This window comes from Lissotriton vulgaris, chromosome 8, assembly GCF_964263255.1.
Source record: "Lissotriton vulgaris chromosome 8, aLisVul1.2, whole genome shotgun sequence".
NCBI classification, from domain to species: Eukaryota; Metazoa; Chordata; class Amphibia; order Caudata; family Salamandridae; genus Lissotriton; species Lissotriton vulgaris.
Genome location: NC_141696.1, coordinates 154,546,457 through 154,558,618, shown reverse-complemented (window position 1 = coordinate 154,558,618; position 12,162 = coordinate 154,546,457). Strand labels below are relative to the sequence as shown.

Here is a 12,162-nt window from a genome sequence, read left to right as displayed (position 1 = left end):
AAGATGTCTGCTTTTTTTGGTTCACAATATCTTTCCCTCTCTGTAGATAATCAAGTAATTGTGGTCAGGATGGCCGAGTGGTCTAAGGCGCTGCGTTAAGGCCGCAGTCTCTCCTGGAGGTGTGGGTTCGAATCCCACTTCTGACAAAACTTTAAGTCCGTTTTGTCTCTGAGTTCTTTTAGAATCTCAGCTAAAAATTGGCAGTGCATATAATATCTGAATAAGTAACAAACTTCAGTTTCAACTGCAAATTAATTTGCCCAATTCTGTCTTCAAGCTCGTATAATATTCTTCTAGCACTCGTGGTGTTTTATGTGTTTTTTGGGGGGTGCTTAAAAAGTCCCTTTTATTAATGAAATGGGTTACATTCAGACTTGTGATATTTTTGGTTTCCAATAAGTAGATTGTTAATTTTATGTAACCTCATTTTCTAATGCTCCATTCAAGAGATGTTTCCACTATGAAATGCAGAGCAAGGGGAAAGAGCACAAGTGATAGAGCGAGTGAGTGATAAGGGGTGTTGAGGAAGGAGAGAATGAAACAAAGACAGAGTGAGTGAACGGCAGGTAGGCCTAGAAGAGGAGACTAGAAGTGAAGGCGACATACTTTTCCCTGCTTTTGACCTCCCACCCATCCCAAACCGACCACATCCGTACCATCTATGCAACGTTGGTATGCAGAAATTCACGCCTCAGCCAGTGAGGGTGAGTCCCAGGCCAGGGGCTAGAGAGCAAAAGACTGCATGTGCTCAGACGTTCCGTGCTAGGGACAGTTGATCTGAAACAAGGTCTGCTCTCTTGTATCCAGCAAGGATCTAGAAATCCTGCATGAATCTGCAAGGCACAATGACAGCATACATTTGCATAATATGCCCCACCTTCTGCCTTCCTACTTCCTGTGCATTAGTTGTTTGTGTAGAGAGAGAGGTCGCAGGCAAGGTAATTTTGTGAGTAGGATACAGGACCCTAAATAGCTGGTGAGAGGTATGAGGTATTCTAAAAGCATAAAAATTGTACACCTGTGAAATGAAATGCTTTCACATGTGAACTTCTGTGTTTATTGTCCTGTGCATAAAGTTGCAACTTGTGTTTGAAGGTTTACATTATTTCAGGCTTGCATGGAGGCAGAAATTTCTGAGTGACTGTTATACATTTCTTAAGACTCTTTGCTGTCAGGATGGCCGAGTGGTCTAAGGCGCTGTGTTTAGGCCACAGTCTCCTCTGGAGGCGTGGGTTTGAATCTCACTTCTGACATGACTTTTTGAGATATAATCTCCTTTTTCAGGTTAACATCTGATGGAAGTTGCATCTGTTGGTCTTCACCTGGGATGTGATTCCGTCCTCATCTAGTCAAGAGAGCTGGGGTTTCTCATATATTTCGGTTGTATAAAGTCTTGCTGACAAAGTGCAGTCCTTACTATATGAGCATAGGACCCATGTAAGAGCTCATCTGGAAGAGTCATGTTCTTGTATGCCCTGGCCAGAAAGGCCATGCAAATATGGAAGAATGCCTAGCATCTGGTAGACAGTTGGACTCCAGCACACTTACGGCAATTTCCTCAGGTCTGTGATCAGGGGCTGCTTAGATTTGCGTATTCCACCCAATGTTGTGACATTGAAATTCCTTGTTGAATTTGCTTTAGCTAGCCAAGAGGTGGCTGTTGACTCAATTTCAAAGCAGCTTTGGGCCGTTCAAGTGGCTGGTTAATAGCACTTTCTCTTTGTACGCCTTAAAGGTCTAAAGAGTTCTTCATAGGTACTGCTCTCTATGGATTGTTCAAAGATCTGTTGGAAGTACTTATAATAGGATAAATAAATTGAGGGCATGCCTTTTCGGTACCCCACTTGCATGGCTGTCTGGCCTGTGGAAGGTTCCACAAAAGCAAGTCAGGATGGCCGAGCGGTCTAAGGCGCTGCGTTCAGGTCGCAGTCTCTTCAGGAGGCGTGGGTTCAAATCCCACTTCTGACAATTGTGTGTTTACTCTACTTTTTTCTTGAGAGCGAAAAAAATCAGATCATATCCCTCACATGGGCTTATATGGTTGTCTACTTGGAAAAGTGCAGTGAGTTTTTTTCTTGCTCTAGCCACTCATGACCTAAGATGTGTGCTTTTTTTGGTTCACAATATCTTTCCCTCTCTGTAGATGATCAAGCAACATGTGGTCAGGATGGCCGAGTGGTCTAAGGCGCTGCGTTAAGGCCGCAGTTTCTCCTGGAGGTGTGGGTTCGAATCCCACTTCTGACAAAACTTTAAGTCCATTTTGTCTCTGAGTTCTTTTAGAATCTCAGCTAAAAATTGGCATTGCATATAATATCTGAATAAGTAACAAACTTCAGTTTCAACTGCAAATTAATTTGCCCAATTCTGTCTTCAAGCTCGTATAATATTCTTCTAGCACTCGTGCTGTTTTATGTGTTTTTTGGGGGGTGCTTAAAAAGTCCCTTTTATTAATGAAATGGGTTACATTCAGACTTGTGATATTTTTGGTTTCCAATAAGTAGATTGTTAATTTTATGTAACCTCATTTTCTAATGCTCCATTCAAGAGATGTTTCCACTATGAAATGCAGAGCAAGGGGAAAGAGCACAAGTGATAGAGCGAGTGAGTGAGAAGGGGTGTTGAGGAAGGAGAGAATGAAACAAAGACAGAGTGAGTGAACGGCAGGTAGGCCTAGAAGAGGAGACTAGAAGTGAAGGCGACATACTTTTCCCTGCTTTTGACCTCCCACCCATCCCAAACCGACCACATACGTACCATCTATGCAACGTTGGTATGCAGAAATTCACGCCTCAGCCAGTGAGGGTAAGTCCCAGGCCAGGGGCTAGAGAGCAAAAGACTGCATGTCCTCAGACGTTCCCTGCTAGGGACAGTTGATCTGAAACAAGGTCTGCTCTCTTGTATCCAGCAAGGATCTAGAAATCCTGCATGAATCTGCAAGGCACAATGACAGCATACATTTGCATAATATGCCCCACCTTCTGCCTTCCTACTTCCTGTGCAGTAGTTGTTTGTGTAGAGAGAGAGGTCGCATGCAAGGTAATTTTGTGAGTAGGATACAGGACCCTAAATAGCTGGTGAGAGGTATGAGGTATTCTAAAAGCATAAAAATTGTACACCTGTGAAATGAAATGCTTTCACATGTGATCTTCTGTGTTTATTGTCCTGTGCATAAAGTTGCAACTTGTGTTTGAAGGTTTAAATTATTTCAGGCTTGCATGGAGGCAGAAATTTCTGAGTGACTTTTATACATTTCTTAAGACTCTTTGCTGTCAGGATGGCCGAGTGGTCTAAGGCGCTGTGTTTAGGCCGCAGTCTCCTCTGGAGGCGTGGGTTTGAATCTCACTTCTGACATGACTTTTTGAGATATAATCTCCTTTTTCAGGTTAACATCTGATGGAAGTTGCATCTGTTGGTCTTCACCTGGGATGTGATTCCGTCCTCATCTAGTCAAGAGAGCTGGGGTTTCTCATATATTTCGGTTGTATAAAGTCTTGCTGACAAAGTGCAGTCCTTACTATATGAGCATAGGACCCATGTAAGAGCTCATCTGGAAGAGTCATGCTCTTGTATGCCCTGGCCAGACAGGCCATGCAAATATGGAAGAATGCCTAGCATCTGGTAGACAGTTGGACTCCAGCACACTTACGGCAATTTCCTCAGGGCTGTGATCAGGGGCTGCTTAGATTTGCGTATTCCACCCTATGTTGTGACATTGAAATTCCTTGTTGAATTTGCTTTAGCTAGCCAAGAGGTGGCTGTTGACTCAATTTCAAAGCAGCTTTGGGCCGTTCAAGTGGCTGGTTAATAGCACTTTCTCTTTGTACGCCTTAAAGGTCTAAAGAGTTCTTCATAGGTACTGCTCTCTATGGATTGTTCAAAGATCTGTTGGAAGTACTTATAATAGGATAAATAAATTGAGGGCATGCCTTTTCGGTACCCCACTTGCATGGCTGTCTGGCCTGTGGAAGGTTCCACAAATGCAAGTCAGGATGGCCGAGTGGTCTAAGGCGCTGCGTTCAGGTCGCAGTCTCTTCTGGAGGCGTGGGTTCAAATCCCACTTCTGACAATTGTGTGTTTACTCTACTTTTTTCTTGAGAGAGAAAAAATCTGATCATTTCCCTCACATGGGCTTATATGGTTGTCTACTTGGAAAAGTGCAGTGAGTTTTTTTCTTGCTCTAGCCACTCATGACCTAAGATGTGTGCTTTTTTTGTTTCACAATATCTTTTCCTCTCTGTAGATGATCAAGCAACATGTGGTCAGGATGGCCGAGTGGTCTAAGGCGCTGCATTAAGGCCGCAGTCTCTCCTGGAGGCGTGGGTTCGAATCCCACTTCTGAAAAAACTTTAAGTCCATTTTGTCTCTGAGTTCTTTTAGAATCTCAGCTAAAAATTGGCAGTGCATTAAATATCTGAATAAGTAACAAACTTCAGTTTCAACTGCAAATTAATTTGCCCAATTCTGTCTTCAAGCTCGTATAATATTCTTCTAGCACTCGTGGTGTTTTATGTGTTTTTTGGGGGGTGCTTAAAAAGTCACTTTTATTAATGAAATGGGTTACATTCAGTCTTGTGATATTTTTGGTTTCCAATAAGTAGATTGTTAATTTTATGTAACCTCATTTTCTAATGCTCCATTCAAGAGATGTTTCCACTATGAAATGCAGAGCAAGGGGAAAGAGCACAAGTGATAGAGCGAGTGAGTGAGAAGGGGTGTTGAGGAAGGAGAGAATGAAACAAAGACAGAGTGAGTGAACGGCAGGTAGGCCTAGAAGAGGAGACTAGAAGTGAAGGCGACATACTTTTCCCTGCTTTTGACCTCCCACCCATCCCAAACCGACCACAAACGTACCATCTATGCAACGTTGGTATGCAGAAATTCACGCCTCAGCCAGTGAGGGTAGGTCCCAGGCCAGGGGCTAGAGAGCAAAAGACTGCATGTGCTCAGACGTTCCCTGCTAGGGACAGTTGATCTGAAACAAGGTCTGCTCTCTTGTATCCAGCAAGGATCTAGAAATCCTGCATGAATCTGCAAGGCACAATGACAGCATACATTTGCATAATATGCCCCACCTTCTGCCTTCCTACTTCCTGTGCAGTAGTTGTTTGTGTAGAGAGAGAGGTCGCAGGCAAGGTAATTTTGTGAGTAGGATACAGGACCCTAAATAGCTGGTGAGAGGTATGAGGTATTCTAAAAGCATAAAAATTGTACACCTGTGAAATGAAATGCTTTCACATGTGATCTTCTGTGTTTATTGTCCTGTGCATAAAGTTGCACCTTGTGTTTGAAGGTTTAAATTATTTCAGGCTTGCATGGAGGCAGAAATTTCTGAGTGACTTTTATACATTTCTTAAGACTCTGCACTGTCAGGATGGCCGAGTGGTCTAAGGCGCTGTGTTTAGGCCGCAGTCTCCTCTGGAGGCGTGGGTTCGAATTCCACTTCTGACATGTCTTTTGGAGATGTAATCTCCTTTTTCAGGTTAACATCTGATGGAAGTTGCATCTGTTGGTCTTCACCTGGGGTGTGATTCCGTCCTCATCTAGTCAAGAGAGCTGGGGTTTCTCATATATTTCGGTTGTATAAAGTCTTGCTGACAAAGTGCAGTCCTTACTATATGAGCATAGGACCCATGTAAGAGCTCATCTGGAAGAGTCATGCTCTTGTATGCCCTGGCCAGACAGGCCATGCAAATATGGAGGAATGCCTAGCATCTGGTAGACAGTTGGACTCCAGCACACTTACGGCAACTTCCTCAGGGCTGTGATCAGGGGCTGCTTAGATTTGCGTATTCCACCCTATGTTGTGACATTGAAATTCCTTGTTGAATTTGCTTTAGCTAGCCAAGAGGTGGCTGTTGACTCAATTTCAAAGCAGCTTTGGGCCTTTCAAGTGGCTGGTTAATAGCACTTTCTCTTTGTACGCCTTAAAGGTCTAAAGAGTTCTTCATAGGTACTGCTCTCTATGGATTGTTCAAAGATCTGTTGGAAGTACTTATAATAGGATAAATAAATTGAGGGCATGCCTTTTCGGTACCCCACTTGCATGGCTATCTGGCCTGTGGAAGGTTCCACAAATGCAAGTCAGGATGGCCGAGTGGTCTAAGGCGCTGCGTTCAGGTCGCAGTCTCTTCTGGAGGCGTGGGTTCAAATCCCACTTCTGACAATTGTGTGTTTACTCTACTTTTTTCTTGGGAGAGAAAAAATCAGATCATTTCCCTCACATGGGCTTATATGGTTGTCTACTTGGAAAAGTGCAGTGAGTTTTTTTCTTGCTCTAGCCACTCATGACCTAAGTTGTGTGCTTTTTTTGGTTCACAATATCTTTCCCTCTCTGTAGATGATCAAGCAAATGTGGTCAGGGTGGCCGAGTGGTCTAAGGCGCTGCGTTAAGGCCGCAGTCTCTCCTGGAGGCGTGGGTTCAAATTCCACTTCTGACAAAACTTTAAGTCCATTTTGTCTCTGAGTTCTTTTAGAATCTCAGCTAAAAATTGGCAGTGCATATAATATCTGAATAAGTAACAAACTTCAGTTTCAACTGCAAATTAATTTGCCCAATTCTGTCTTCAAGCTCGTATAATATTCTTCTAGCACTCGTGGTGTTTTATGTGTTTTTTGGGGGGAGCTTAAAAAGTCCCTTTTATTAATGAAATGGGTTACATTCAGTCTTGTGATATTTTTGGTTTCCAATAAGTAGATTGTTAATTTTATGTAACCTCATTTTCTAATGCTCCATTCAAGAGATGTTTCCACTATGAAATGCAGAGCAAGGGGAAAGAGCACAAGTGATAGAGCGAGTGAGTGAGAAGGGGTGTTGAGGAAGGAGAGAATGAAACAAAGACAGAGTGAGTGAAAGGCAGGTAGGCCTAGAAGAGGAGACTAGAAGTGAAGGCGACATACTTTTCCCTGCTTTTGACCTCCCACCCATCCCAAACCGACCACAAACGTACCATCTATGCAACGTTGGTATGCAGAAATTCACGCCTCAGCCAGTGAGGGTAAGTCCCAGGCCAGGGGCTAGAGAGCAAAAGACTGCATGTGCTCAGACGTTCCCTGCTAGGGACAGTTGATCTGAAACAAGGTCTGCTCTCTTGTATCCAGCAAGGATCTAGAAATCCTGCATGAATCTGCAAGGCACAATGACAGCATACATTTGCATAATATGCCCCACCTTCTGCCTTCCTACTTCCTGTGCAGTAGTTGTTTGTGTAGAGAGAGAGGTCGCAGGCAAGGTAATTTTGTGAGTAGGATACAGGACCCTAAATAGCTGGTGAGAGGTATGAGGTATTCTAAAAGCATAAAAATTGTACACCTGTGAAATGAAATGCTTTCACATGTGATCTTCTGTGTTTATTGTCCTGTGCATAAAGTTGCACCTTGTGTTTGAAGGTTTAAATTATTTCAGGCTTGCATGGAGGCAGAAATTTCTGAGTGACTTTTATACATTTCTTAAGACTCTGCACTGTCAGGATGGCCGAGTGGTCTAAGGCGCTGTGTTTAGGCCGCAGTCTCCTCTGGAGGCGTGGGTTCGAATTCCACTTCTGACATGTCTTTTGGAGATGTAATCTCCTTTTTCAGGTTAACATCTGATGGAAGTTGCATCTGTTGGTCTTCACCTGGGGTGTGATTCCGTCCTCATCTAGTCAAGAGAGCTGGGGTTTCTCATATATTTCGGTTGTATAAAGTCTTGCTGACAAAGTGCAGTCCTTACTATATGAGCATAGGACCCATGTAAGAGCTCATCTGGAAGAGTCATGCTCTTGTATGCCCTGGCCAGACAGGCCATGCAAATATGGAGGAATGCCTAGCATCTGGTAGACAGTTGGACTCCAGCACACTTACGGCAATTTCCTCAGGGCTGTGATCAGGGGCTGCTTAGATTTGCGTATTCCACCCTATGTTGTGACATTGAAATTCCTTGTTGAATTTGCTTTAGCTAGCCAAGAGGTGGCTGTTGACTCAATTTCAAAGCAGCTTTGGGCCTTTCAAGTGGCTGGTTAATAGCACTTTCTCTTTGTACGCCTTAAAGGTCTAAAGAGTTCTTCATAGGTACTGCTCTCTATGGATTGTTCAAAGATCTGTTGGAAGTACTTATAATAGGATAAATAAATTGAGGGCATGCCTTTTCGGTACCCCACTTGCATGGCTATCTGGCCTGTGGAAGGTTCCACAAATGCAAGTCAGGATGGCCGAGTGGTCTAAGGCGCTGCGTTCAGGTCGCAGTCTCTTCTGGAGGCGTGGGTTCAAATCCCACTTCTGACAATTGTGTGTTTACTCTACTTTTTTCTTGGGAGAGAAAAAATCAGATCATTTCCCTCACATGGGCTTATATGGTTGTCTACTTGGAAAAGTGCAGTGAGTTTTTTTCTTGCTCTAGCCACTCATGACCTAAGTTGTGTGTTTTTTTTGGTTCACAATATCTTTCCCTCTCTGTAGATGATCAAGCAAATGTGGTCAGGATGGCCGAGTGGTCTAAGGCGCTGCGTTAAGGCCGCAGTCTCTCCTGGAGGCGTGGGTTCGAATCCCACTTCTGACAAAACTTTAAGTCCATTTTGTCTCTGAGTTCTTTTAGAATCTCAGCTAAAAATTGGCAGTGCATATAATATCTGAATAAGTAACAAACTTCAGTTTCAACTGCAAATTAATTTGCCCAATTCTGTCTTCAAGCTCGTATAATATTCTTCTAGCACTCGTGGTGTTTTATGTGTTTTTTGGGGGGTGCTTAAAAAGTCCCTTTTATTAATGAAATGGGTTACATTCAGTCTTGTGATATTTTTGGTTTCCAATAAGTAGATTGTTAATTTTATGTAACCTCATTTTCTAATGCTCCATTCAAGAGATGTTTCCACTATGAAATGCAGAGCAAGGGGAAGGAGCACAAGTGATAGAGCGAGTGAGTGAGAAGGGGTGTTGAGGAAGGAGAGAATGAAACAAAGACAGAGTGAGTGAACGGCAGGTAGGCCTAGAAGAGGAGACTAGAAGTGAAGGCGACATACTTTTCCCTGCTTTTGACCTCCCACCCATCCCAAACCGACCACAAACGTACCATCTATGCAACGTTGGTATGCAGAAATTCACGCCTCAGCCAGTGAGGGTAAGTCCCAGGCCAGGGGCTAGAGAGCAAAAGACTGCATGTGCTCAGACGTTCCCTGCTAGGGACAGTTGATCTGAAACAAGGTCTGCACTCTTGTATCCAGCAAGGATCTAGAAATCCTGCATGAATCTGCAAGGCACAATGACAGCAAACATTTGCATAATATGCCCCACCTTCTGCCTTCCTACTTCCTGTGCAGTAGTTGTTTGTGTAGAGAGAGAGGTCGCATGCAAGGTAATTTTGTGAGTAGGATACAGGACCCTAAATAGCTGGTGAGAGGTATGAGGTATTCTAAAAGCATAAATATTGTACACCTGTGAAATGAAATGCTTTCACATGTGATCTTCTGTGTTTATTGTCCTGTGCATAAAGTTGCACCTTGTGTTTGAAGGTTTAAATTATTTCAGGCTTGCATGGAGGCAGAAATTTCTGAGTGACTTTTATACATTTCTTAAGACTCTGCTCTGTCAGGATGGCCGAGTGGTCTAAGGCGCTGTTTTTATGCCGCAGTCTCCTCTGGAGGCGTGGGTTTGAATCCCACTTCTGACATGACTTTTGGAGATGTAATCTCCTTTTTCAGGTTAACATCTGATGGAAGTTGCATCTGTTGGTCTTCACCTGGGATGTGATTCCGTCCTCATCTAGTCAAGAGAGCTGGGGTTTCTCATATATTTCGGTTGTATAAAGTCTTGCTGACAAAGTGCAGTCCTTACTATATGAGCATAGGACCCATGTAAGAGCTCATCTGGAAGAGTCATGCTCTTGTGTGCCCTGGCCAGACAGGCAATGCAAATATGGAAGAATGCCTAGCATCTGGTAGACAGTTGGACTCCAGCACACTTACGGCAATTTCCTCAGGGCTGTGATCAGGGGCTGCTTAGATTTGCGTATTCCACCCTATGTTGTGACATTGAAATTCCTTGTTGAATTTGCTTTAGCTAGCCAAGAGGTGGCTGTTGACTCAATTTCAAAGCAGCTTTGGGCCGTTCAAGTGGCTGGTTAATAGCACTTTCTCTTTGTACGCCTTAAAGGTCTAAAGAGTTCTTCATAGGTACTGCTCTCTATGGATTGTTCAAAGATCTGTTGGAAGTACTTATAATAGGATAAATAAATTGAGGGCATGCCTTTTCGGTACCCCACTTGCATGGCTGTCTGGCCTGTGGAAGGTTCAACAAATGCAAGTCAGGATGGCCTAGTGGTCTAATGCGCTGCGTTCAGGTCGCAGTCTCTTCTGGAGGCGTGGGTTCAAATCCCACTTCTGACAATTGTGTGTTTACTCTACTTTTTTCTTGAGTGAGAAAAAAATAGATCATTTCCCTCACATGGGCTTATATGGTTGTCTACTTGGAAAAGTGCAGTGAGTTTTTTTCTTGCTCTAGCCACTCATGACCTAAGATGTGTGCTTTTTTTGGTTCACAATATCTTTCCCTCTCTGTAGATGATCAAGCAACATGTGGTCAGGATGGCCGAGTGGTCTAAGGTGCTGCGTTAAGGCTGCAGTCTCTCCTGGAGGCGTGGGTTCGAATCCCCTTTCTGACAAAACTTTAAGTCCATTTTGTCTCTGAGTTCTTTTAGAATCTCAGCTAAAAATTGGCAGTGCATATAATATCTGGATAAGTAACAAACTTCAGTTTCAACTGCAAATTAATTTGCCCAATTCTGTCTTCAAGCTCGTATAATATTCTTCTAGCACTCGTGGTGTTTTATGTGTTTTTTAGGGGTTGCTCAAAAAGTCCCTTTTATTAATGAAATGGGTTACATTCAGTCTTGTGATATTTTTGGTTTCCAATAAGTAGATTGTTAATTTTATGTAACCTCATTTTCTAATGCTCCATTCAAGAGATGTTTCCACTATGAAATGCAGAGCAAGGGGAAAGAGCACAAGTGATAGAGCGAGTGAGTGAGAAGGGGTGTTGAGGAAGGAGAGAATGAAACAAAGACAGAGTGAGTGAACGGCAGGTATGCCTAGAAGAGGAGACTAGAAGTGAAGGCGACATACTTTTCCCTGCTTTTGACCTCCCACCCATCCCAAACCGACCACAAACGTACCATCTATGCAACGTTGGTATGCAGAAATTCACGCCTCAGCCAGTGAGGGTGAGTCCCAGGCCAGGGGCTAGAGAGCAAAAGACTGCATGTGCTCAAACGTTCCCTGCTAGGGACAGTTGATCTGAAACAAGGTCTGCACTCTTGTATCCAGCAAGGATCTAGAAATCCTGCATGAATCTGCAAGGCACAATGACAGCACACATTTGCATAATATGTCCCACCTTCTGCCTTCCTACTTCCTGTTCAGTAGTTGTTTGTGTAGAGAGAGAGGTCGCAGGCAAGGTAATTTTGTGAGTCGGATACAGGACCCTAAAAAGCTGGTGAGAGGTATGAGGTATTCTAAAAGCATAAAAATTGTACACCTGTGAAATGAAATGCTTTCACATGTGATCTTCTGTGTTTATTGTCCTGTGCATAAAGTTGCCCCTTGTGTTTGAAGGTTTAAATTATTTCAGGCTTGCATGGAGGCAGAAATTTCTGAGTGACTTTTATACATTTCTTAAGACTCTGCTCTGTCAGGATGGCCGAGTGGTCTAAGGCGCTGTGTTTAGGCCGCAGTCTCCTCTGGAGGCGTGGGTTCGAATCCCACTTCTGACATGACTTTTGGAGATGTAATCTCCTTTTTCAGGTTAACATCTGATGGAAGTTGCATCTGTTGGTCTTCACCTGGGATGTGATTCCGTCCTCATCTAGTCAAGAGAGCTGGGGTTTCTCATATATTTCGGTTGTATAAAGTCTTGCTGACAAAGTGCAGTCCTTACTATATGGGCATAGGACCCATGTAAGAGCTCATCTGGAAGAGTCATGCTCTTGTATGCCCTGGCCAGACAGGCCATGCAAATATGGAAGAATGCCTAGCATCTGGTAGACAGTTGGACTCCAGCACACTTACGGCAATTTCCTCAGGGCTGTGATCAGGGGCTGCTTAGATTTGCGTATTCCACCCTATGTTGTGACATTGAAATTCCTTGTTGAATTTGCTTTAGCTAGCCAAGAGGTGGCTGTTGACTCAATTTCAAAGC

The 12,162-nt window shown here is 43.5% G+C and overlaps 11 non-coding genes across 11 annotated transcripts; all 11 read left to right on the top strand.

The window, feature by feature from the left end:
• Positions 1–63: 63 nt before the first annotated feature.
• TRNAL-AAG (transfer RNA leucine (anticodon AAG)) lies at positions 64–146 on the top strand. Its single transcript has one exon. It is a non-coding gene; the product is annotated as a tRNA-Leu (tRNA).
• A 1,739-nt stretch (positions 147–1,885) lies between these two features.
• Positions 1,886–1,968, top strand: TRNAL-CAG (transfer RNA leucine (anticodon CAG)). Its single transcript has one exon. It is a non-coding gene; the product is annotated as a tRNA-Leu (tRNA).
• Positions 1,969–2,161: 193 nt separating this feature from the next.
• On the top strand, positions 2,162–2,244 carry TRNAL-AAG (transfer RNA leucine (anticodon AAG)). Its single transcript has one exon. It is a non-coding gene; the product is annotated as a tRNA-Leu (tRNA).
• Positions 2,245–3,983: 1,739 nt separating this feature from the next.
• On the top strand, positions 3,984–4,066 carry TRNAL-CAG (transfer RNA leucine (anticodon CAG)). Its single transcript has one exon. It is a non-coding gene; the product is annotated as a tRNA-Leu (tRNA).
• A 1,299-nt stretch (positions 4,067–5,365) lies between these two features.
• Positions 5,366–5,448, top strand: TRNAL-UAG (transfer RNA leucine (anticodon UAG)). The gene has a single exon. It is a non-coding gene; the product is annotated as a tRNA-Leu (tRNA).
• Positions 5,449–6,080: 632 nt separating this feature from the next.
• TRNAL-CAG (transfer RNA leucine (anticodon CAG)) lies at positions 6,081–6,163 on the top strand. Its single transcript has one exon. It is a non-coding gene; the product is annotated as a tRNA-Leu (tRNA).
• A 1,298-nt stretch (positions 6,164–7,461) lies between these two features.
• TRNAL-UAG (transfer RNA leucine (anticodon UAG)) lies at positions 7,462–7,544 on the top strand. The gene has a single exon. It is a non-coding gene; the product is annotated as a tRNA-Leu (tRNA).
• A 632-nt stretch (positions 7,545–8,176) lies between these two features.
• On the top strand, positions 8,177–8,259 carry TRNAL-CAG (transfer RNA leucine (anticodon CAG)). The gene has a single exon. It is a non-coding gene; the product is annotated as a tRNA-Leu (tRNA).
• Positions 8,260–8,450: 191 nt separating this feature from the next.
• On the top strand, positions 8,451–8,533 carry TRNAL-AAG (transfer RNA leucine (anticodon AAG)). The gene has a single exon. It is a non-coding gene; the product is annotated as a tRNA-Leu (tRNA).
• Positions 8,534–9,557: 1,024 nt separating this feature from the next.
• On the top strand, positions 9,558–9,640 carry TRNAI-UAU (transfer RNA isoleucine (anticodon UAU)). Its single transcript has one exon. It is a non-coding gene; the product is annotated as a tRNA-Ile (tRNA).
• Positions 9,641–11,654: 2,014 nt separating this feature from the next.
• On the top strand, positions 11,655–11,737 carry TRNAL-UAG (transfer RNA leucine (anticodon UAG)). The gene has a single exon. It is a non-coding gene; the product is annotated as a tRNA-Leu (tRNA).
• Positions 11,738–12,162: the final 425 nt, after the last annotated feature.